This window comes from Balaenoptera borealis (assembly GCF_965194805.1).
Source record: "Balaenoptera borealis genome assembly, chromosome: 11".
In the NCBI taxonomy this organism is placed as follows: domain Eukaryota; kingdom Metazoa; phylum Chordata; class Mammalia; order Artiodactyla; family Balaenopteridae; genus Balaenoptera; species Balaenoptera borealis.
Window position 1 is genome coordinate 30,519,904 of NC_138868.1, and position 23,378 is coordinate 30,543,281.

Consider the following 23,378-nt stretch of genomic DNA (forward strand, 5'->3'; position numbering starts at 1 on the left):
GTGCCTTAACACAGTGTTTGACACCTAGAAAATGCTCAGTGAAATTTTGATGACTGGCATTCCCCTGAAGACCAGAGTCAGGCTTGTGTTTCACCTGACACTAAACTCCAAAGACAAGAAATCTTGGGTCCCCAAATTCTGAAGGCAGAATAAGGTCTCTTCCGAAGCAGACAGGAATTGTGGGCAAAGGATAAATGCCAGACTATGTTAGATAATGCTCTATATACAATATACATGTGGCAGAAACTCACTTAAATGGATTTCTTTATATTTTACGTTATTGTAACTATGACCGATTAATAAGGATCAGCTCACTGTTTCTACAGATTTCAATAAGTTGTGTGTTTGGTGGGGAAATGTCTGCCAAGGTGAAATCTTAACTATGATTGTTTAGAATAAATGATTTAATTCATTCTGCTTATATTTAGTGCGTCTCTATTGTGTATCAGGCCCCATAATGTGTACATAAAAATAAGTAACACATGACTCTTTCATAGTCCTGGGGAAAGACCAGCACAAACTAATGATTATAGGAAATCAAGGTAAGAATTTTGTTGGAAAAACCATAAGAGCCATGTCCAGTATGGAACAGCAAGTGTCAATAAAAAGATGAAGCATCCTTAATATCTTTAATGTGTAAAAGTCTCTTTCAGGGGAGAATAATGTTATAAGAAAAAAATCTAATTTCTCCAGTCCATGTGGACCTCCCAGCATGGGACGATTAGAACTGAAAAACATCCATGAAACATTCTAGGAATTTTTTAGTATTGAGAACTCTTGTCCTCTGCCATCTCCAAGACCATACTCCTTTTTATAACTTCCATCCTCCCCTGCTTGTGAGCCAGGGTATGTCAGTGAAATATCAAAAAGAGGACAGAAAAGAAAATTAGATCCAAATATGACTGAACATGATTGTCAGAGCTGTACAGACTGAATGAGGCCAAAGTTCACACACATTCCTCGACATCTGTGTTGATGTGGATGGAAGTTTTTCTAACTCTGCCTGCTCCTTCCCAACTGCCCGTACGAAGATATTTTTGTTAACCATCTGCTAATTAATAGAATTGGAATTCTTACGTGTCATGCGGCCTGTGACAACCAAATCTGATTGCTCAGAATTGTCCCTTCCTTCCTTTAACTCCTTGTCTTCTTCCTTTCCCCCTTCCTTGATTAATCTTTGAGAAAAACATGACTTACAAAAATAATAAGGCATGATCCCTACTCACAGTGTATTCAGCCTGATGGAAGTCAGACACATAAAGAGGTAATTATAACACAATGTATATATTAAAAATGAACATATGTGCATATTGTATGTATACATATATGCATATATATGTATACATGTATATGTATACATACACAATGCACATATGCCATGTTAAGCATATATTTTAAATATGTCATATATACCATATATATGTATAATATACATATAGAAAGGCCACCTGCCAACAGCCAGCCCCAACTTGCCAACCATGTGATTGTGCCACTTTGGAAACAAATCCCTCAGCACAGTTAAGCTTTCAAATGGCTCCAGATGACATGCAACCCCTAAAAGACCCACAAGGCAGAACTGCCCAACTAAACCATTTCTAAATTCCTGATCCATAGATACCCTCAACAATCATAAATGATTAGCATTGCTTTAAGCTATAAAGTGTTGGGGTAATTTGTTATGCAGCAATAGATAACTAATATAGTTGGGCAGGATTAGGCAGGTGAAGGTCACAGAAGCCACTGGGTGAAAAAGAAAAGGGTAAAGTGTTCAAGGAAAAAGGGAAAGAGCAAAAGTTCAAAATATGTGGGGCTAGAAGTGAAGTTCTAGTACTGGAGTGTTAATTTTAGGATTAAAAAGTAAAAGATGTGGCTTGAGCAGTAGCCAGAGCCAAGTCATTAGGGATTTTGTATGCAGAGTTAATGAACTTGAAGTTGAGCTCAACAAAGATTCTCAGAATGGGCTCTCTGGATCACTAGATTCAGCTGAGTTTGTTGAGTTAAAAATTGCCCTGGGGATTTTTAATAACGACCTCAGCTGATTCTCAAGTCCATGAAAACTTAAGTATGTGCTGACAAATGGGGAGCAACTGACAACTGTTTAAGAAGTGTAAGCAGATAGGGTAGGGGGTACATAGAGAAAGAGAACCAGGCATGGCTTTCTTGATATAAGAGAAGCCATTTTTGGCCTAAGCCATTTTGTGATCTAAGCCTGGCCACAATGTTTGTCCTTGAACAGGTCTCAGTAATTAATGACCTTAAGGGAACAAAAGAATGCAGAAACAGCTCCAACCAAAAGACATAGACTGGCTAAATGGATAAAAAAACAAGACCTGTATATATGCTGTCTACAAGAGACCCACTTCAGACATAGGGACACATACGACTGAAAGTGAGGGGATGGAAAAAGATATTCCATGCAAATGGAAATCAAAAGAAAGCTGAAGGAGCAATACTCATATCAGACAAAATAGACTTTAAAACAAAGACTATTACAAGAGACAAAGAAGGACACTACATAATGATCAAGGGATCAATCCAAGAAGAAGATACAACAATTGTAAATATTTATGCACCCAACATAGGAACACCTCAATATATAAGGCAAATACTAACAGCCATAAAAGGGGAAATCGACAGTAACACAATCATAGTAGGGGACTGTAACACCCCACTTTCACCAATGGACAGATCATCCAAACTGAAAATAAATAAGGAAAAGCAAGCTTTAAATGATACATTAAACAAGATGGACTTAATTGATATTTATAGGACATTCCATCTAAAAACAACAGAATACACTTTCTTCTCAAGTGCTCATGGCACACACTCCAGGATACATCATATCTTGGGTCACAAATCAATCCTTGGTAAATTTAAGAAAACTGAAATCGTATCAAGTATCTTTTCCGACCACAACGCTATGAGACTAGATATCAATTACAGGAAAAAATCTGTAAAAAATACAAACACATGGAGGTTAAACAATACACTACTTAATAACCAAGAGATCACTGAAGAAATCAAAGAGTAAATCAAAAAATACCTAGAAACAAATGACAATGAAAAAACAGTGACCAAAAACCTGTGGGATGCAGCAAAAGCAGTTCTAAGAGGGAAGTTTATAGCAATACAATCCTACCTTAAGAAAGAAGAAACATCTCAAACAAACAACCTAACCTTACACCTAAAGCAATTAGAGAAAGAAGAACAAAAAACCTCCAAAGTTAGCAGAAGGAAAGAAATCATAAAGATCAGATCAGAAATCAATGAAAAAGAAATGAAGGAAATGATAGCAAAGATCAATAAAACTAAAACCTGGTTCTTTGAGAAGATAAACAAAATTGATAACCCATTAGCCAGACTCACCAAGAAAAAAAGGGAGAAGACTCAAATCAATAGAATTATAAATGAAAAAGGAGAAGTAACAACTGCAAATGGAAATCAAAAGAAATAAAAAGGATCATGAGAGATTACTACAGGAAATAAAAAGGATCATGAGAGATTACTACAAGCAACTATATGCCAGTAAAATGGACAACCTGGAAGAAATGGACAAATTCTTAGAAATGCACAACCTTCTGAGACTGAATCAAGAAGAAATAGAAAAAATGAGCAGACCAATCCTTGCATTCTTGGGATAAATCCCACTTGATCATGGTGTATGATCCTTTTAATGTGCTGTTGGATTCTGTTTGCTAGTATTCTGTTGAGAATTTTTGCATCTATGTTCATCAGTGATATTGGCCTGTAGTTTTCTTTTTTTGTGACATCTCTGTCTGGTGTTGGTAACAGGGTGATAGTGGCCTCGTAGAATGAGTTTGGGAGTGTTCCTCCCTCTGCAATATTTTGGAAGAGTTTGAGAAGGATAGGTGTTAGCTCTTCTCTAAATGTTTGATAGAATTCACCTGTGAAGCCATCTGGTCCTGAGCTTTTGTTTGTCGGAAGATGTCTAATCACAGTTTCAATTTCAGTGCTTGTGATTGGTCCGTTTATATTTTTTATTTCTTCCTTGTTCTGTCTCAGAAGTTGTGCATTTCTAAGAATTTGTCCATTTCTCCAAGGTTGTCCATTTTATCAGCATACAGTTGCTTGTAGTAATCTCTCATGTTCCTTTGTATTTCTGCAGTGTCACTTGTTACTTCTCTTTTTTCATTTCTAATTCTATTGATTTGAGTCTTTTCCCTTCTTTTGTTGATGAGTCTGGCTAATGGTTTTCAATTTTGTTTGTCTTCTCAAAGAAGCAGCTTTTAGTTTTATTGATCTTTGCTATCATTTCCTTCATTTCTTTCTCATTTATTTCTGATCTGATCTTTATGATTTCTTTCCTTCTGCTAACTTTGGGGTTTTTTTGTTCTTCTTTTTCTAATTGCTTTAGGTGTAAGGTTAGGTTGTTTATTTGAGATGTTTCTTGTTTCTTGAGGTAGGACTGTATTGCTATAAACTTCTCTCTTAGAATTGCTTTTGCTGCATCCCATAGGTTTTGGGTCATTGTGTTTTCATTGTCATTTGTTTCTAGGTATTTTTTGATTTACTCTTTGATTTCTTCAGTGATCTCTTGGTTATTTAGTAGTGTATTGTTTAGCATCCATGTGTTTGTATTTTTTACAGTTTTTTTCCCCTGTAATTCATATCTAGTCTCATAGTATTGTGGTTTGAAAAAGATACTTGATACGATTTCAATTTTCTTAAATTTACCAAGGATTGATTTGTGACCCAAGATATGATGTATCCTGGAGTATGTGCCATGAGCACATGAGAAGAAAGTGTATTCAGTTGTTTTTGGATGGAATGTCCTATAAATACGAATTAAGTCCATCTTGTTTAATGTGTCATTTAAAGCTTGTGTTTCCTTATTTATTTTCATTTTGGATGATCTGTCCATTGGTTAAAGTGGGCTGTTAAAGTCCCCTACTATGATTGTGTTACTGTCGATTTCCCCTTTTATGGCTGTTAGCATTTGCCTTATGTAATGAGGTGTTCCTATGTTGGGTGCATAAATATTTACAATTGTTATATATTCTTGGATTGATCCCTTGATCATTATGTAGTGTCCTTCTTTGTCTCTTGTAATCGTCCTTATTTTAAAGTCTATTTTATGTGATACGAGTATTGCTACTCCAGTTTTCTTTTGATTTCCATTTGCATGGACTATCTTTTTCCATCCCCTCACTTTCAGTCTGTATGTGTCCCTGGGTCTGAAGTGGGTGTTTTGTAGACAGCATATATACAGGTCTTGTTTTTGTTTCCATTCAGCCAGTCAATGTCTTTTGGTTGGAGCATTTAATCCATTTACATTTAAGGCAGTTATCCATATGTATGTTCCTATTACCATTTTCTTAATTGTTTTGGGTTTGTTATTGTAGGTCTTCTCCTTCTCTTGTGTTTCTTTCCTTGAGAAGTTCCTTTAGAATTTGTTGTAAAGCTCGTTTGGTGGTGTTGAATTCTCTTAGCTTTTGCTTGTCTGTAAAGGTTTTAATTTCTCTGTCGAATCTGAATGAGATCCTTGCTGTGTAGAGGAATCTTGGTTTTATGTTTTTCCCTTTCATCACTTTAAATGTGTCCTGCCACTCCCTTCTGGCATGCAGTGTTTCTGCTGAAAGATCAGATGTTAACCTTATGGAGATTCCCTTATATGTTATTTATTGCTTTTTCTTTGCTGCTTTTAATATTTTTTCTTTGAATTTAACTTTTGTTAGTTTGATTAATATGTGTCTTGGTGTGTTTCTCCTTGGATTTATCCTGTATGGGACTCTCTGCGTTTCCTAGACTTTAATTTTATTTCCCATATTATGGAAGTTTTCAACTATAATCTTTTCAAATATTTTCTCAGTCCCTTTTTCTTTCTCTTCTTCTTCTGGTACCCCTATAATTCAAATGTTGGTGCATTTAATGTTGTCCCAGTGGTCTCTGAAACTGTTCTACATTCTTTTCATTCTTTTTTGTTTATTCTGCTCTGTGGTAGTTATTTTCTTGATCACTTATCCGTTCTTCTGCCTCAGTTATTCTGCTATTGATTCCTTCCAGAGAATTTTAAATTTTATTTATTGTGTTGTTCATTATTGTTTATTTGCTCTTTAGTTCTTCTAGGTCCTTGTTAAAGGTTTCTTGTATTATCTCCATTCTATTTCCAAGATTTTCGATCGTCTTTACTGTCATTACTCTGAATTCTTTTTCAGGTAGACTGCCTATGTCCTCTTCATTTGTTTGGTCTGGTGGATTTTTACCTTGCTCCTTCATCTGCTGCATATTTCTCTGTCTTCTCATTTTGCTTAACTTACTGTTTTTGGTGTCTCCTTTTCGCAGGCTGCAGGTTCATAGTTCCTGTTGTTTTTGGTGTCTGCCCCCAGTGTGGAAGATTGGTTCTGTGGGTTGTGTAGGCTTCCTGGTGGAAGGGACTGGTGTCCATGTTCTGGTGAATGAGACTGGATTTTGTCTTCCTGGTTGGCCAGACCAAGCCCAGTGGTGTGTTTTGGGGTGTTTGTGAACTTATGATTTTAGGCAGCCTCTCTGCTAATGGGTGGGGTTGTGTTCCTGTCTTGCTAGTTGTTTGGCCTGGGGTGTCCAGCACTGTAGCTTGCTGGTCGTTGAGTGGAGCTGGGTCTTAGTGTTGAGATGGAGACCTCTGGCAGAGACTTTGTCGTTTGATATTACATAGGGCTGGGTGGTCTCTCGTGGAGCAATGTCCAGAACTAGGCCCTCCCACCTCAGAGGCTCAGGCTTGACATCTGGCCGGAGCACCAAGACCCTGTCAGGCACACAGCTCAGAAGAAAAGGGAGAACAAAAAAGAAAGAAAAAATAAATAAAATAAATAACGTTATTTTAAAAAATTTAAAAATTATTAAAAATTAAAAAATTAAAAATAATAAAAAACAGAAAGAAAGAAGAGAGCAACCAAACCAAAAAACAAATCCCCCAGTGATAACAAGTGCTAAAAACTACTAAAAACACCAAACCAAAAAGAAATGGACAGAGAGAACCCTAGGACAAATTGTAAAAGCAAATGTATGCAGACAAAATCACACAAAGAAGCATACACATACACACTCACCGAAAGAGAAGGAGGGAAAAAATATATATATTTTTTTAAAATGGAAGAGAGCAACCAAATCAATAAACAAATCTATCAATGAAAATAAACTCTAAATACTAAAGTAAGATAAACATAAAACCAGAAACAAGTTTGATGCAGAAAGCAAACCTCAAGTCTACAGTTGCTCCCAAAGTCCACCGCCTCAATTTTGGGATGATTTGTTGTCTTTCAGGTATTCCACTGATGCAGGTACATCAAGTTGATTGTGGAGATTTAATCTGCTGCTCCTGAGCCTGCTGGGAGAGATTTCCCTTTCTCTTCTTTGTTCGCACAGCTCCTGTGGTTCAGCTTTTGATTTGGTCCCCTGAGGGCATCTCTTCCCCACCCAGACAGAATGGGGATAAATTAGCAGCTGATTAGGGGGGTCTGGCTCACTCAGGCCAGGGGGAGGGAGGGGTACAGAACGTGGGATGAGCCTGCAGCGGCAGAGGCCGGCGTGATGTTGCAACAGCATGAGGCGCGCCGTGCGTTCTCACGGGGAAGTTGTCCCTGGATCACGGGACCCTGGCAGTGGCGGGCTGCACAGACTCCCAGGAGGGGAGGTGTGGATAGTGACCTGTGCTTGCACATAGGTTTCTTGGTTGCGGCAGTAGCAGCCTTAGTGTTTCATGTCCATCTCTGGTGTCCGCACTGATAGCCACGACTCACGCCCATCTCTGGATCTGGTTTAGGCAGTACTTTGAATCCCCTCTCCTCATGCACCCCGAAACAATTGTCTCTTGCCTCTTAGGCAGTTCCAGACTTTTTCCTGGACTCCCTCCTGGCTAGCTGTGGTGCACTAGCCCCCTTCAGACTGTGTTCACGCAGCCATCCCCAGTCTTCTCCCTGGGTTCTGAGCTCCGAAGCCCAAGTCTCAGTTCCCAGTCCTCACCAGGAACAGACAAACTTCTCAGGCTGGTGAGTGCTGGTTGGCACTGATTCTCTGTGCGGGAATCTCTCCACTCTGCCCTCTGCACCTCTGTTGCTGCACTCTCCTCTGTGGCTCCAAAGCTTCCCCCCCTCCCACCCCCCATCTCCACCAGTGAAGGGGCTTCCTAGTGTGTGGAAGCTTTTCCTGCTTCACAGATCCCTCCCAGAGGTGCAGGTCCCATCCCTATTCTTTTGTCTCTGTTTTTCCTTTTTTCTTTTGCCCTACCCAGGTACGTGGGGAGTTTCTTGCCTTTTAGGAAGTCTGAGGTCTTCTGCCAGCGTTCAGTATGTGTTCTATAGGAGTTGTTCCACATGTAGAGGTATTTTTGATGTATTTGCAGGGAGGAAGGTGATATCCACGTCTTACTCCTCCACCATCTTGAAGTTCCCCTCCTGATTAATTTTTACTGTTATCATGCTTTGGAGAAAGTTGCAAGCCTGTTGTATTTTTTTTTTAAAACTGATTTTGTAACAAATTACCACAAATATAATGGCCTAAAACAACACCTTTTATTATCTCACAGTTTTGGTAGGTCAGAAGTAAAGCATGATATGACTGTATTTTGTGCTTAGTGTCTCACAAGGGTAAACTCAAGGTGTCAGTCAGGGTTGCAGTTCTCTGCCTGTTGAGGCCCAGGATCCTCTTCCATGCTCAATGGTTATTGGCAGAATCCAGTTCCACGTGGCTGTAGGACTAAGATTCCCATTTCCTTGACATATGGTCCCCTGTGTCTTCAACCCAACAATAGCACAGAATCATTCTCATGTTTTGCATATCTCAGATTTCCCCTCCTGCTTTAAAGGGATAATGTAATCTCCCTATCTTAAGGTCCACTGATCAGTAACCTTCATTACATCTGTGAACTCCCTTTTGCCATGTAACATATACATGGGTGTAACACCAGAGAGAGAAAAAGTCATGGGGTCAAAATTCTGTCTACTACACCTGACATATGTATACTATTCCTCTCTCTTTGCTGGTTGATTTCTTTGGAAACAGTACAAGAAGTGCCCTTAGAGAGAAGATGTACTAAACTATAAGGCAATGTCTAATGAAATAAAGATTTCGGACTTCCCCGGTGGCACAGTGGTTAATAATCTGCCTGCCAACGCAGGGGACACGGGTTTGATCCCTGGTCCGGTAAGATCTCATGTGCCATGGAGCAATTAAGCCCGTGTGCCACAACTACTGAGCCTGTGCTCTAGAGCCCATGAGCCACAGCTACTGAGCCCACGCGTCACAACTACTGAAGCCCGCGTGCCTAGAGCCCATGCTCTGCAACAAGAGAAGCCATCACAATGAGAAGCCTGCACACTGTGACGAAGAGTAACCCCCACTTGCCACAACTAGAGAAGGCCCACACACAGCAACAAAGCCCTAATGCAGCCAAAAATAAATAAATTAAACTAAATAAATTTAAAAGAAAGAAAGAAATATTTCTTTGCACTAGGTCAGATGATCAAAGTCACTTAGTCCTAATTTGTGGCTTACTTTCATTCAAACCTCCCACCACATCTTAGTGTAGTCAGTGAACGTAGAGGTGGACAGGGAATCCTGGGATGGGAACTCAAGACTACGTGGCTTGAGAACCAGTTTCTGACCACTAATGCTGGTTCTGCCAGTACCCAGAGACATTATACATCAACTACATGAGAAAGAAAAAAGAGAGGGAGAAGGAAAGGAAATATTTATGTGTCAAACACATTCATACACACTATTTTATGGAATCCTCAGAAATACTCTATTTAGTGATATCTTCTGCACTTATAGAGGAGAAAATCTCAGTCACGTTAAGTGATTTTGCAAAGATCGTAGAATTTGTAAGTGGTAAAGCCAGAGAGCCACGTGTAAATCCAAAGTCTACTGTCCTTCAGTCTATTCTACCAGCCTATAAGTGATATACTCCTTCCAAAGTTGTAAGCAAAAGTTCTGCCTACCAGAAGCAGGACATGAAAAGAGAAAAAATGTTCTGTTTGGAGTGAGCCAGGATGGTATTAGCAACTGTGAGGTTCTGGACATGTCCATGGAACCAGGCCCAAGTGTGGAGCTGAATGTGCCCAGTCTCCTCAAGAAATGAGTCCTGAGGCCAGCATACCGGGGCCTGTGTCAGCTACAACCATGCCAGGTAATGCCTCTTCTTCCCAGGAGCACATCCTGGTTCAGCCAGGATGCCATCTGGGTCTCCGATTAATTTGAAGATGACAAATTATGGCTTAAAGGTAGTTAGCTCTAAATACCAAGAGATGCTGGTATTAACCTGTGAAATCATTCGAGATAGCTCTACAAAATGACATCATTAAAATGATACTTTTGTTCCCAGCCTTTTGGTTTGGCATGGTTCATCTGGTCTGAAACGCTCTGCCAAATGAGAATTCATGTCACTGCTTTGACAGGAGCCACCTTTGGGGTCAGAGAATGCCAGGCCATTGTACACCTCAGTCAGAGCTTCTGGCTTGGCTATCTTTCTAAACAAACCCTGGCCTTTAGAACCTTTCCTATAGGGGGACTTTTCTCTTACCTCCGTTTTATGCCTTCATATAAATATGCCTGAGTAATTTCTTCTCAGAAAGAGCATAAACTACTTTTCTTTACTTTTTTATTATTTTAAAATGTTCAATCTAACATTTGTAATTCATTCCACAAACACGTAGTGAGTGTCTAATGTGTGCCAGGCACTGTATTAGCTATCCTGGGCACTGCAGTAAACAAGATAGATAAGGTTTTTTATCTCAAAGATCTTGAAATCCAAATCGTCAGGGAAATGCAAATCAAAACCACAATGAGATGTCATCTCACACCTGTAAGAGTGGCTGTTATCAAAAGATAAGAAATAACAAATGTTGGTTAGGATGTAGAGGAAAGGGAACCCTTGTGCACTGTTGGTGGGAATGTAAACTGGTGCAGCCACTATGGAAAACAACATGGAGGTTCCTCAAAAATTAAAAATTGAACTACTGTATGATCCAGCAATTTCACTTCTGAGTGTTTATCTAAAATAAACAGAAAAAACTAACTTGAAAAGATATATACACCTCCATGTTCACTGAAGCAGTGCAGCATTATTTACCATAGTCAAGATATGGAAACAAGCTAAGTGTCTATCAATGGATAAATAGATAAATAAAATGTGATACACACACACACACGTGTATACATACATACACAGTGGAATATTATTCAGCCATAAGAAAGGATGAAACCTCGCCATTTGCTACAATAGGGATGAGACTTGAGGGCATTATGCTAAGTGGAATAAGTCAGAGAAAGACAAATACGGTATGATCTCACTTACAAGTGGAATATAAAAAAGTAAAACAAAATGAGCTCATAGATACAGAGAACAGATCGGTGGTTGCCAGACGGAGGGGGTGGGGGGAATCAGAGAAACGGGTGAAGGGGGTCAAAATATACAAACTTCCAGTTATTAAATAAATAAGTCATGGAGATGTAATGTACAGCATGAGGACTATAGTTAATAATACTGTGTTGCATATTTGAAACTTGTTAAGAGACTAGATCTTAAAAGTTCTCATCATGAGAGAAAACAATTTTGAACAATGTATGGTGACAGATGTTAACTAGATTTATTATGATCATTTTGCAATATATACAAATATCAGATTATTACGTTGTACACCTGAAACTAATATAATGTTACATGTCCATTATGCTTCAATGAAAAATATCATGAAATTCAGTGGGAGAAGATAGGTAACAACAAAGTAAATACATAAATGGGCAACATAATTACAGAGTGTAAAAAATGGTATGAGAGATACAAGCAAGCTTGTGAGATACCAAATATCCAGCAAAGGCAACTTAGACAGAAGGCAAGAAAAGACCTCACTGAGAAGATCATATTGAGAGGAGGCCTGAAGGATACGGAGCAAAGAGGTAGAGGGATAAAAAATTACATGTAGAGAGAAGAACACTTGCAAAGGCCCTGGGGTGGGAAATAGCCTCGTGTGTTTGAGGAAGAGAAAGGCAGCTAGTGTGCCAGAAAGGTAGTGAGTGAAGGAAAAAGATGGTGTGAGATAAAGTTGGACAGGTAGGGAGAATCCAAAGTATGGGGGGCCCTGTAGCCCATGGTATATATTCTTTTGTTTTGATCCTCCCACAAACCTGTTAAGTATTAGTGGGTTTTCTAGCAATGAAGAAACCGATGCTCAGGAATTTTAAACAACTGAATGATGGATTTCCTCCAAAGACCAAGAAGGCCTGGCCTTGCAGAGCTAACTTTAACCTACAAAATAGTTCCAAATTGCCACATAAATGAAATTCTTCCAATGGAATTCTTCAATGAAATTTCCAGGTCCTTAGATTGACAGGGCCCAGAAAATTTCCAGAATCTATTGAGAAGTATGAATTTTTGCAAAATGTTTCAAGAGAACCACCTTTAACACAGTGAACTAGGCATGAAATTATACTACTACATTTATCTAAAGCCAAAACTGAAAACAGGTCCAGGGACAGGCAAACAAGGTCATCTCAACCACCTCTGTGCTGATGATTTTTTAAATCTGTGCTCAGTCTCAATATTCCACTGAATTCCATGTCTCCTATTCCCTTCCGCTGTGGTTCTCAGCACCTTTTTCTTGGCAGCATAATTTGGCAAACTCAAAACATACATGAAGGGACTAAAAGTTCAAAACTGATTTTAAAATAAGTTTTGTAAAATTGAAAAGAAATGTACCCAGTTATAGCACCACTCACTGATTTCCCTTAAGCTCTATGTCACTGAATGGGTAGCAATGTTTACTGCTCTGACCCTTCTTGCTTCTGTTTGTTGAATGAGCTGTAGTAAGAAGGAAAGCATAAAGGCAGTTTTGTTTTTATTTCTACTGCTGCCCTCAAACCATTCTACTAGGTCCTTTTTCTCTGTCCTCTCAAGCCAATTCTATAGCTTTTCTGGCCATTTCTGGATAATAATAGAACAGCATCATTTTCAAATATTAAAAATCAATCTAAAATGACATCCAACCTCTCATCCAATTTTAGGCTCCTCTCTTCTCTTGTATGGAATGACCCAAGAAGTCTATAACTTAGCAGTGGGAAAAGGGACATGGTCAACTTCTTTACTACTCCAATATCCCATTCTCCCTCTGTTCTCTCCTCCCGCCTTGTGTTCCTGTAGGAGTACCAAAGTAAGAGAGCCATGTGGACTGATTCATGAGTTAACCGTTTTGCCTAAACAGTCCCTCCTCCCAAAAGAAAGATCAGGCAGCATTTTCTCACCTGTGCTGTGAAGAGGTGGAGGTTAGGTCCTGTGGCTTCGCTAAAGAATTCAGATTCCCAGGCTCAACTTGCAAAGAAATGAAGTTCATTTAATGTAAATTGAATAATAAATTACTTCACAAAGAATTACACTATCTATTCCTTATCCTCTGTCTCATAATGTTCATCTACAGAGCCAGTTTCACCTTTGTAACCATGACGTCCATGTGAGGGAAATCAAGGCAAAGAGAACAAGTAACTTGCTTCGTGGCTCCAGGCCAAGTGAGCCTTCCAACAGAGCTTATGAGACTTAGTCTTTCTCAAGCTTTGGCTTTAGAGCCTTCTTAACCATGAGTTGCCTATATTTAAGACCTCTCAAGGCTGCCTATGATAATTCTGCTGTTATAAATTTCCTGTCATACCTCATTCACCATTATACATGACTGGTGAATACTGTTCTGTCACATTAAACTGCCTTAAGTTTACACTTAAATGATACTCAAATGCAGGGACATGTGTTATACTATGTTTTTGTACAGCAAAGTGTACAGACTTATGAGGATTGTACTCCTTTACACTTGGATAGTTGTGCCATGCTTTACAAAACACACACTCTCTCTATCGTTCTCTCTCACACACACCCACATACACACACTATCTCATTGATCCCAGTTAGGCAGATACTGAGATACTGTTATAGGGAAGTAGGGCAAAGAGCTAGAAAAAAGATTCCAGATGTTCACGTTGCTTATTTATTTGCGTTGATAAATGATTGTTTCTGAATTTATAGCTTTAAGTAGTCTGTCTCAAATTTCATTAGGTTTTACAAGTAAAGTCGATCCTTCTGACATTTCCCTATTCTCTGTAAAGAGAAATCAGTAGAATTTATTCCACTTTGCAGAATGGCTAAGCTTTTCAAATTCATGTAGGATATGGGAATTTAGTGATATGTGTTAATAAAAGTTGCTTGGTAACCAATGACCTAGTGTGAATATATTTTAATAGTTAATGTAGGAAATGTTTATGTGGGAGTTTATAATCCCTATCTCTCAAAAGTATTGTAAAATTAAAAATTTTAAGTGTAATTTATTCCCCTAAGTAGAGCATTTTCTCTGTGGGAATATGGCCCAGACAGTCAGGGAATACCTGTTGATTGGTTGACAGCATCACTTTGTGTTCATCTTTGTGCCTTTCACAATGTGCTAACTGCAGTACAAAACTGAGTCAGTTGCTGGACAATAAAAATATACCAAGGCAAAAACAAGTAGAGTAAAAGAAGGAATGTATCACCATTTAGCTCTTATCCAAACAATTTCAATCCAAATTAATTTTCTTTCTAGCTGGATTTTACCATGGGAGGAATAACTGTGTCAGCACATTTGGATTGATATGGTGTTTAATATGCTTAAGTTGTAGAGTATGGTTGGCCCTTTTATTTTGTTAATGCCAGACGTAATTTTATAATAAAACAATTTGTATTTATTAAAAACCGTATGCAAATTATGAAATAGGAATTCTACCCTCTTTGCTTTTCCTTTTTTTCTCATTTCTTTCAAGTGCCTCTGAAATTGTCCTCCTGCATATCCATGGATTTGTGAATTTTGACCATCATCCATAAGGTGGCCACAAGAATTTGTGGCCATATTTGTAAACAATTCCATGGATCAGGTTATGCTGATCATCTCTATTTTGGGTACAGGCATTGTTTCTTATTTATCTACAGCCCCTGGATCACATAGCACATAGTAGGTATATAATAGATGTTTAAAGGATGAGTACATATGGAAAGAGTAGAGTGGGAAGGCCATAGCTTGAATAGCATTGGTGGTCATCTCCGTCACAGCAACAGCAACATTTCTAAGGCTAAGATGTCCATGAAACAAACCATTGTGGCCAAACTCCCAACATTTATGCAATGTCTTCTGTGCTATTCTATACTCCTCACATCATCTTTACCATTTATAATCTTATTAAATTTATTAACACTTTTATTTTTCCTTAAAAATATTTACAAAGGAAGCAAAGCCAATTCTGATATAAATCAGAAGAGTGGATGCCTATAGAGGGTGGAGATTGACTGACAACTTCTAGGCAGATGAAAATGTTCTACATCTCAATCTGGTATATATATAGAACTGTGCTGATTAAAATTTGTAACTTTTGGGCTTCCCTGGTGGCGCAGTGGTTAAGAATCTGCCTGCCAATGCAAGGGACATGGGTTCGAGCCCTGGCCTGGGAAGATCCCACATGCCGCGGAGCAACTAAGCCCGTGCGCCGCAACTACTGAGCCTGAGCTCTAGAGCCCGCAAGCCACAACTACTGAGCTCACGTGCCACAACTACTGAAGCCTGCGCTCCTAAAGCCTGTGCTCCACAACAAGAGAAGCCATGACAATGAGAAGCCCACGCACCACAACAAAGAGTAGCCCCTGCTCACCGCAACTAAAGAAAACCCGCGCACAGCAACGAAGACCCAACACAGCCATAAATAAATACATACATACATACATAAATAAATTTATTAAAAAAAATAAAATATGTAACTTTTTCCTCATTTACAAATATATTTAAAGGAAAGAAATAGATCAGTAACTTTAAACACATTCACAGTTAAAGTGTTAACAATGTTATTAAATTCTAGATAGATATGATTCCTTACAGAAGACTCTAAGACTGAAGACTGCTCTCGCCTTTTTAAAACAGAGATTATTTAAAAAAAATAAAATAAATAATAACCCTTCCTCCCCAAAAAACAGAGATATAGTGTTAAAAAAAAAGAGCATAAAGAATGCTAGCAGCTATGTATCTTGTTCTCCCCTTCCCCTTTGTCCCTTTCTTTTCTTTAAAAAAATATTTATTAGCATCCTTGCTTCTGCTGTCAAATAGCCATGAGTCAGGCCTGACAAAGTAAGCTGCAGGCCTGTGCAGAGGTGGCCAACCTCAGCACAGGGCAGGTCCATTTGCAAAGAGGGTGGGGCTCTAGCAGTATCAGAAGATCGGCTGCATCCAGAGAGAGTAAGCAAATAAATAAATACATCAAGAACAATGATGAGTTGGGTTTCTCACTATTGGGACGGGGTTAGAGATATGGAAAAATATAAAACGAATAAACCCAGCCGGCATTGGATTAGAATTGGATGTACCAAGGTGAGAAATAGTTATTACAGATAGATACAGAAATAAATATAAATGTAAATGTATGTGTAGTTCCTAGCCATCTGCTAAAAGGGCTTGGAAACAGTGGCATCCCAGTAGTAATGAGCACCTAGTGATCATATCTTGGTTTCAAATAGTAAAATGAACAGGACTCCTTGGAGAAATGACTGAATCCAGGGCTGGAACTGGGAAAGAAGATGATGAGCCTGGAACATCTTTGGTAACAGAAAGTAAGGAAATGCTCAAAGAAGGGTGAGGGTGTATCAAAAGAACACAGAAGCAAACTTGAAGGGACTCTAACTGGCCAAATAAAAAATAAAAGTATAAGTGTTAACAAATTAAATAAGATATTCTAAAAAACAACTGGCTTATCTTTAAAAATGCCAAGATGATGAAAGCTAAAGTAAGTAAAATATGGGTGCAAGAGGAGGACACTCTAAATTCTGCTCGGAGATGTCAGGGAAGGTTTACCAAAGGAGATGATATGCATGTAGACTTGTAAAATGAAGTTGTTATATAACTAGAGAGGAAGTCATTTTAGGCATAGGAGACATTTTCAAATGTGTATAGTGCTGAGCACTGTAGCGAGTTGGGTGTCCCTAGAACACACAGAGATGGTAAAGGCAGCTGGGGAGATGACGTGGGACCAAATTATGATGGGCCACTTCCTCTTCTTCTTTTGTACAGTGTTATGAGCACATGCAGTTTGAGAAACTGAAAGAGCCATTTGAGCTGATGTATTCGTCCAGGCCCTCTGAGAAGCAGACTCCAAGCCAGAATTAAATGTGCACAGAGTTTATTAAGAGAACTGCCTGCATGAAAGGAGGAAGCTGAAGAAGTCTGGGAGAGCCATCAGACTGTGATGCAAGTCTGACCCTGTGTAAGGAGATGTAAGGAAGTTTGGATGGAAGTTTCAGCAGAGCCATTTGTGAGTCCTTCAGCCAAAGCTGACTGTTGAGTACTCCCCATCTCTCAGAAATGGGTCTGTATTTGCATTCCTACCTCACTCAATTATTGGTGGGAAGCAGCCCACGGTAGGCACAGCCTCAGTGCAAAGGCAGGGATGAACTTCAGAGAGCAGCAGCTTGGACCCTTAGTCAATTATGTTCCCTGTAGTAGGAGGCAGCCTTCTCATGGCCAGAACATTTGAGTTTTGGATGATGAAAAGGATTTAACTGGCAGAAGAGGTGAAGGTTATTACAAAGAGAGGTGTGAAGGAGCTTAAATTCAAGCGTTTAGTACTTCACCTCGTTCTCTTTGAAGTATCAATTTTCGTTTAGTTACTAAGGAATCTGGCATTTTTGAGCTGAGCTGTGAGCACACTTATCAGTCTGCAGTAAATAAACATGGACAGCTAATCCTGGAGAACCCACCAACTTGCTTTGGCTTCTTAATGTAGTTAAGTCTTCTGTGTTTTGTCTGGTCCATCTGTGGAGGCTAACTTAAGTATCACATAACTGTGGTCGTTTTCTCTGGAATTATTTTGATCCATGATTGTAACACACATTGTTTTACACTCAGCAGAAGCTGTTTTGCAATTGTATATGCTTTTCACTAATAGGGAAATAAATTTTATTTATATTTGGTAGAAAAACACATTTTTTTTCTTAAACATTAGGTTCATGTTGTGGGAAAAGCTGGTAATGAGGAATAGCAAAAGGGTCTTTGATTTTTTTATATATAAATTTTTATGTATTTATTTTTGGCTGCGTTGGGTCTTCGTTGCTGCGCACAGGCTTTCTCTAGTTGCGGCAAGTGGGGACTACTCTTTGTTGTGGTGCGTGGGCTTCTCATTGCAGTGGCTTCTCCTGCTGTGGAGCACAGGCTCTAGGCGCGTGGGCTTCAGTAGTTGTGGCTCGCAGGCTCTAGAGCGCAGGCTCAGTAGTTGTGGCACACGGGCTTAGTTGCTCTGCGGCATGTGGGCTCTTCCCTGATCAGGGCTCGAACCCATGTCCCATGCATTGGCAGGCGGATTCTTTACCACTGCGTCACCAGGGAAGTCCCAAGTGTCTTTGATTTTGAAAAGGTTGGGAACAATTGAAATCAACTGACCCTGTTGAGGTCCTGTTGAGTTCGAAAAGACTATGAATCCATGATGCATTTTCAGGTTGCTTTAACCTTAATTGCAAATTTCCTAAACCTTATTAAAGAAAGGAAATTATTTTTCTAGACTCCTTTTACCCGGTTTGGAGTCCCCTCATTCTTTATCAAGTGCCTAAAAAGTTCTCCAAATTGCATAAGTAACAACTATAAAATATGACTCATTGCATTTCTTTCAGTGAGTAATGCAATTAACACTACAATATTGTAGCCACTATTTTAAAAAATTCTTATTAACGATTATTAACTGCTAGCATGAGGGTTTTTTTTTCCCTCTGAGAAAAAGATTCAAGATGACCATTATAGCTTTTAACAAACTTAACAGTGTGTCCTTTCCTCAAAGGATGATGTGTCTGTTCCAAATGATGCCATTTAAAAACACAACAGGGCTTCCCTGGTGGCGCAGTGGTTGGGAGTCTGCCTGTCAGTGCAGGGGACACGGGTTCGAGCCCTGGTCCGGGGGGATCCCGCATGCCGCGGAGCAGCTAGACCCGTGCACCACAACTACTGAGCCTGCGCTCTAGAGTCCACGAGCCACAACTGCTGAGCCTGCGTGACACAACTACTGAAGCCTGTGCGCCCTAGAGCCCATGCTCTGCAACAGAAGCCACCGTGATGAGAAGCCCGCGCACCACAGAGAGGAGTGGCCCCCGCTCGCCGCAACTAGAGAAGGCCCGTGCAGCAACGAAGACCCAACGCAGTCAAAAAATAAATAAATAAATTTATTTTTTAAAATAAATAAAAAATAAAAACACAACAGAGCACTTCATTGGATTAAAAAAAAAAAATGGTGCCTGGAAAAATTTGGGGGAATTTTTTCCATTTGATGGCAAGAAAATTGTTATTCTAAAAATGAAATGCATATAAGAAGTAGCTTAACTGAGGAATCATGCTAAAGATGTCTCTGTAAAATAGCTGCTGCATATGAACTGCAGTTTTGGCATTTAGTCTTCAAGACTATTCAGGTAAATGCTCTATAATACCTGAATAAGATAGCAATATTTTTTTTGTGTGGTGAAGGGGATGGGGAGAGAAGAATCCCCATCCCGCTTTAAAAGAATAATCATTAACTTTAAATATCTTTCGTTATAAGCACCATTCTTGGTTTCACATATGCTGTGGTTACTTGCTCCTCGTCAGGAATGCACCAATTTACCCAGAATTCACACTCAACTTTTAATGCTGATCTGAACGGCAACCCTGGTAGAGTCAGGCTGAAGCAATTTTTAGAGAGGATGTTAGAATGAATTTGCTTGATTTTGGATGTGGGTACAAAGATCTGTTTTGGTTAGTTTATTTTTAAGGCTGTTTTGTAGCTGCACCAAATCCACTGGCCCATTACAGAAGAGGAATGAAAAGATGTAGCTTCTTCATTGTCAGGGTCACTGCACTGCATGACTTCAGGGGGTATGGCTTATATCCTCCTCCATGTGTGATGCAGTACAATAGAAGAAACTGTTTATTCATTTATTACCAGATAGTTATTATGGGGGAGAGGGTTTTTTGAAAGGTGAAAAGCTGATCACTGATATAACAAAGCCAGATATACAGAAAAATTGACATTTATTCCAGATTTAAAACTGTGCTGTCCAATATGGTAGCTACTAGACACCTATAGCTTTCAAGAACCTATAATTCTTGAAATGCAGCTAGTCCAAATTGAGATGTGCTGTAAAACACATACTGGATTTTAAGGACATAGTATAAAAAAAAGGAATGTAAACTACCTTATTTTTATATTGATTATATGTTAAACTATATTGGATATATTAGTTTAACTAGATTATACTATTAAAATTAATTTCAATTATTCTCTTTTACTTTTCTCAATGTGGCTTCTCAAAATTTAAAATTACAGCGTGGCTCAAATTGGTGGCTTGCATTATGTTTCTAACAGACAGCACTAGTCTGGAGTATTTGATCTACTCAGACCCTCAGAAATCATTTCATCCCTTCTATTCCTTGTGTCTAGCACACAACTCCTACAGGAGCCCAGATTAGCCTTACTGGGACACTGCCCGGGTTGGTTGATGCCAAGATTAGGATCCTCTAAAACAAAGTAGGAAACTTGAAGCATCAGGAATGAATGGGCCAAATGAGTTTAATAGGTAGAAATTGTCAACATCTATCCTTTGACTGTCACAGGGTCAGATTTGGGAAATGTGGCTTGAATCGAGATGTTTCTCTAGTGCAAAAGTCATTGAACTGGAGCCCATCATAGACATGAGGGTGTTTTATAAACCCCTTGATATTATACAAAATTAATGTATATGTGCTTTTTCGTATAGAGAGACTCTAATTTTAATTAGATTCTCAAAAGAGACAATGGCTTCAAAAATACTAAGAATTCTAATTCTAGGATGAAATGGCTCATTCAGATAGGTTATACCACAATTACTGTTAGGTGGCCATCCATGTCTAAGAATATTAGTCTTCTCAATAATGTGCATGCACAGGTCATGGAAATCAAAGTTCATAAAGTTCAAAGAACAAGTATAACTAACAATAAGTGTAAGGCAGGAGGACTATTAACGACATTACAAGGAAAGGCCACCTGATATTATGTCCCAGGAAACAAAGCTATTGATGATTCAGCACACAATTCCTATTGCTCTCACACTAAAAGGATCAGTTATACATCCCTTGGTATCTATGGGTGATTGGTTCCAGGACCCCCACGGATACCAAAATCTATGGATGCTCAAATTCCTTATACAAAATGGCATAGTATTTGTACATCCTCTTGTATACTCTAAATAATCTCTAGATTACTTATAATACCTAATACAGTGTGAATACTATGTAAATAGTTTCCTGAATGAGGCAAATACAAATTTCGCTTTTTACAACTTTCTGGTTATTTTTTTCCCAAATATTTTCGACCCAAGGTTGGTTGACTATACAGATACAGAACCCACAGATATGAAGGGCTGACTATAAATCCAGTTCTGCCTGGAAGAAGAAAACTGCATTCATTTATTCATTCCTTTGTGCTCTTATAGAATTTTAACTTCTATTATAGTATTTAGCCTGTTATATTCTAACTTTTCAGAACTTACATAACTGTCTCAGTTTATACCATAATGTGGTTCTTCAAGAACAAGGGGCACACCATTTCTTTTCACTTTTACCCCCAGCACCTAGCAAACAGACACTCAATAGATGTTGCTGAGTCAAATAATAAATTAATGGTTGTCTGATTTCTACATATCTCAGAAAAAAAGATAAGTGAAACAAATACAGCTTTAAAGATTACAATTTAATGGAGAGCTAAATAAAAGGCAAGTGCCATGTAGTTTTAGTCAAATGACCAGATTTTACATTTGACCCTGTTCAATGTTCACAAATTGAACTAACCTGCAGAACGACTGCACACAGATTGCAGCTGTGATACACTTCTCCCAGGTCTAAACAGCACTGATTCATTCACCACAGTTCGTTTGCAAGTGAAGGAAACAAACTTTTAAGTTAGAGAAATATAAGCAGTCTTAGATCTGGGAGTCATCAGGAAATGTTTGGTGCTTTAAAGAACTGACTGAAAGCTAAACAGGTTAACGTGACATTTCAAAGGGATTTTGAAATTCAATAGCTTTCTCTAGCAGCTGATGTTTATTCTCTGGTTGTAAGGCAAATGTTGAATTTCTTCAAAGGAACAATGATAGATTCTAGAATAACTAGACAGGTTCCACATTCATGATAGTTGGTTTTTTCCCCTTCTCCCTACCCCATGAAAATCATATATGTATGTACATAACAGAAAATGGGAAAGTCATCTGGCTGGCTCTTAAACATGGTTTTCATCATCATCAAAGAGGTTTCTGTGTGAAAACTATATAGATTCAGAAGAAGTAGGTATGGTGCCATTAAAAAGAGAAAAGCAAAATCATAAACAATATATGTAAATCCAAGAAGAGGACATATTCTTTTTTTCTTACCATATCAGCACTGTGCAGCAATGTAAGATGTTTACTATCGTTTGAGTGAAAGTTCCATGAGTTGAATAGTCCCCTTCAGTAGTACATTTTCTTTCATTTTTATTATTTACTTATTTGAAGTATAGTTGATCTACAATATTATATTAGTTTCAGGTGTACAACATAGTGATTCAATATTTTTATAGATACTTCATTTAAAGTTATTAAAAATAATGGCTATATTTCCCTGTGCTGTACAATATACCCTTTTTGCTCATCTATTTTATACATAGTAGTTTGTATCTCTTAACCCCATACCCCTATCCTGCCCCTCCCTCATTTCCTCTCCCTACTGATAATCACTAGTGTGTTCTCCATATTTGTGCATCTGTTTTGATATATACATATTTATTTTTAAGATTCCACATATTAGTGATAACATATAGTATTTGTCTTTATCTGACATTTCACTAAGCATAGTATTCTCTAGGTCCAACCACACTTTTGCAAATGGCAGAATTTCATTCTTTTTCATGGTTGAGTAATATTCCATGTGTGATATATATATATATACACACACACACACACACACACACACACACACACACATATCTATATATCCACCTCACATCCTCTTTATCCATTCTTCTGTTGGTGGACACTTAGGTTTTGTCCATATCTCGGCTATTGTAAATAATGCTGCCATGAACATTGGGTGCATATTTTTTTTGAATTATTGTTTTCATTTTTTCAGATATATACCAGCAGTGACATTGTTGGATCATATGGCAGTTTTACTTTTAGTTTTTTGAGAAAACTCCATACCGTTTTTCACAGTGGCTGCACCAATTTACATTTCCACTAACAGTGTATAAACCTTCCCCTTTTTTCACATCCTTGCCAACATTTGTTATTTGTGGTCTTTTTTATGATAGCCACTCTGACAGGTATGAGGTGATATCTCATTCTGGTTGTGATATGCATTTTTCTGATG

At 38.5% G+C, this 23,378-nt stretch overlaps 2 long non-coding RNA genes across 2 annotated transcripts in view; one reads left to right on the top strand and one right to left on the bottom strand.

Annotated features, from left to right (window-relative positions):
• Positions 1–22,951, bottom strand: part of LOC309606588 — a 113,132-nt gene extending 90,181 nt beyond the window's left edge. The window contains exon 1 of the long non-coding RNA XR_014231969.1: positions 13,237–22,951. This is a non-coding gene — a long non-coding RNA (uncharacterized lncRNA). The remainder of the gene's footprint in view (positions 1–13,236) is intronic.
• Positions 1–23,378, top strand: part of LOC309606598 — a 330,419-nt gene that overhangs the window by 296,665 nt on the left and 10,376 nt on the right. The gene's annotated exons all lie outside the window — the stretch shown is intronic.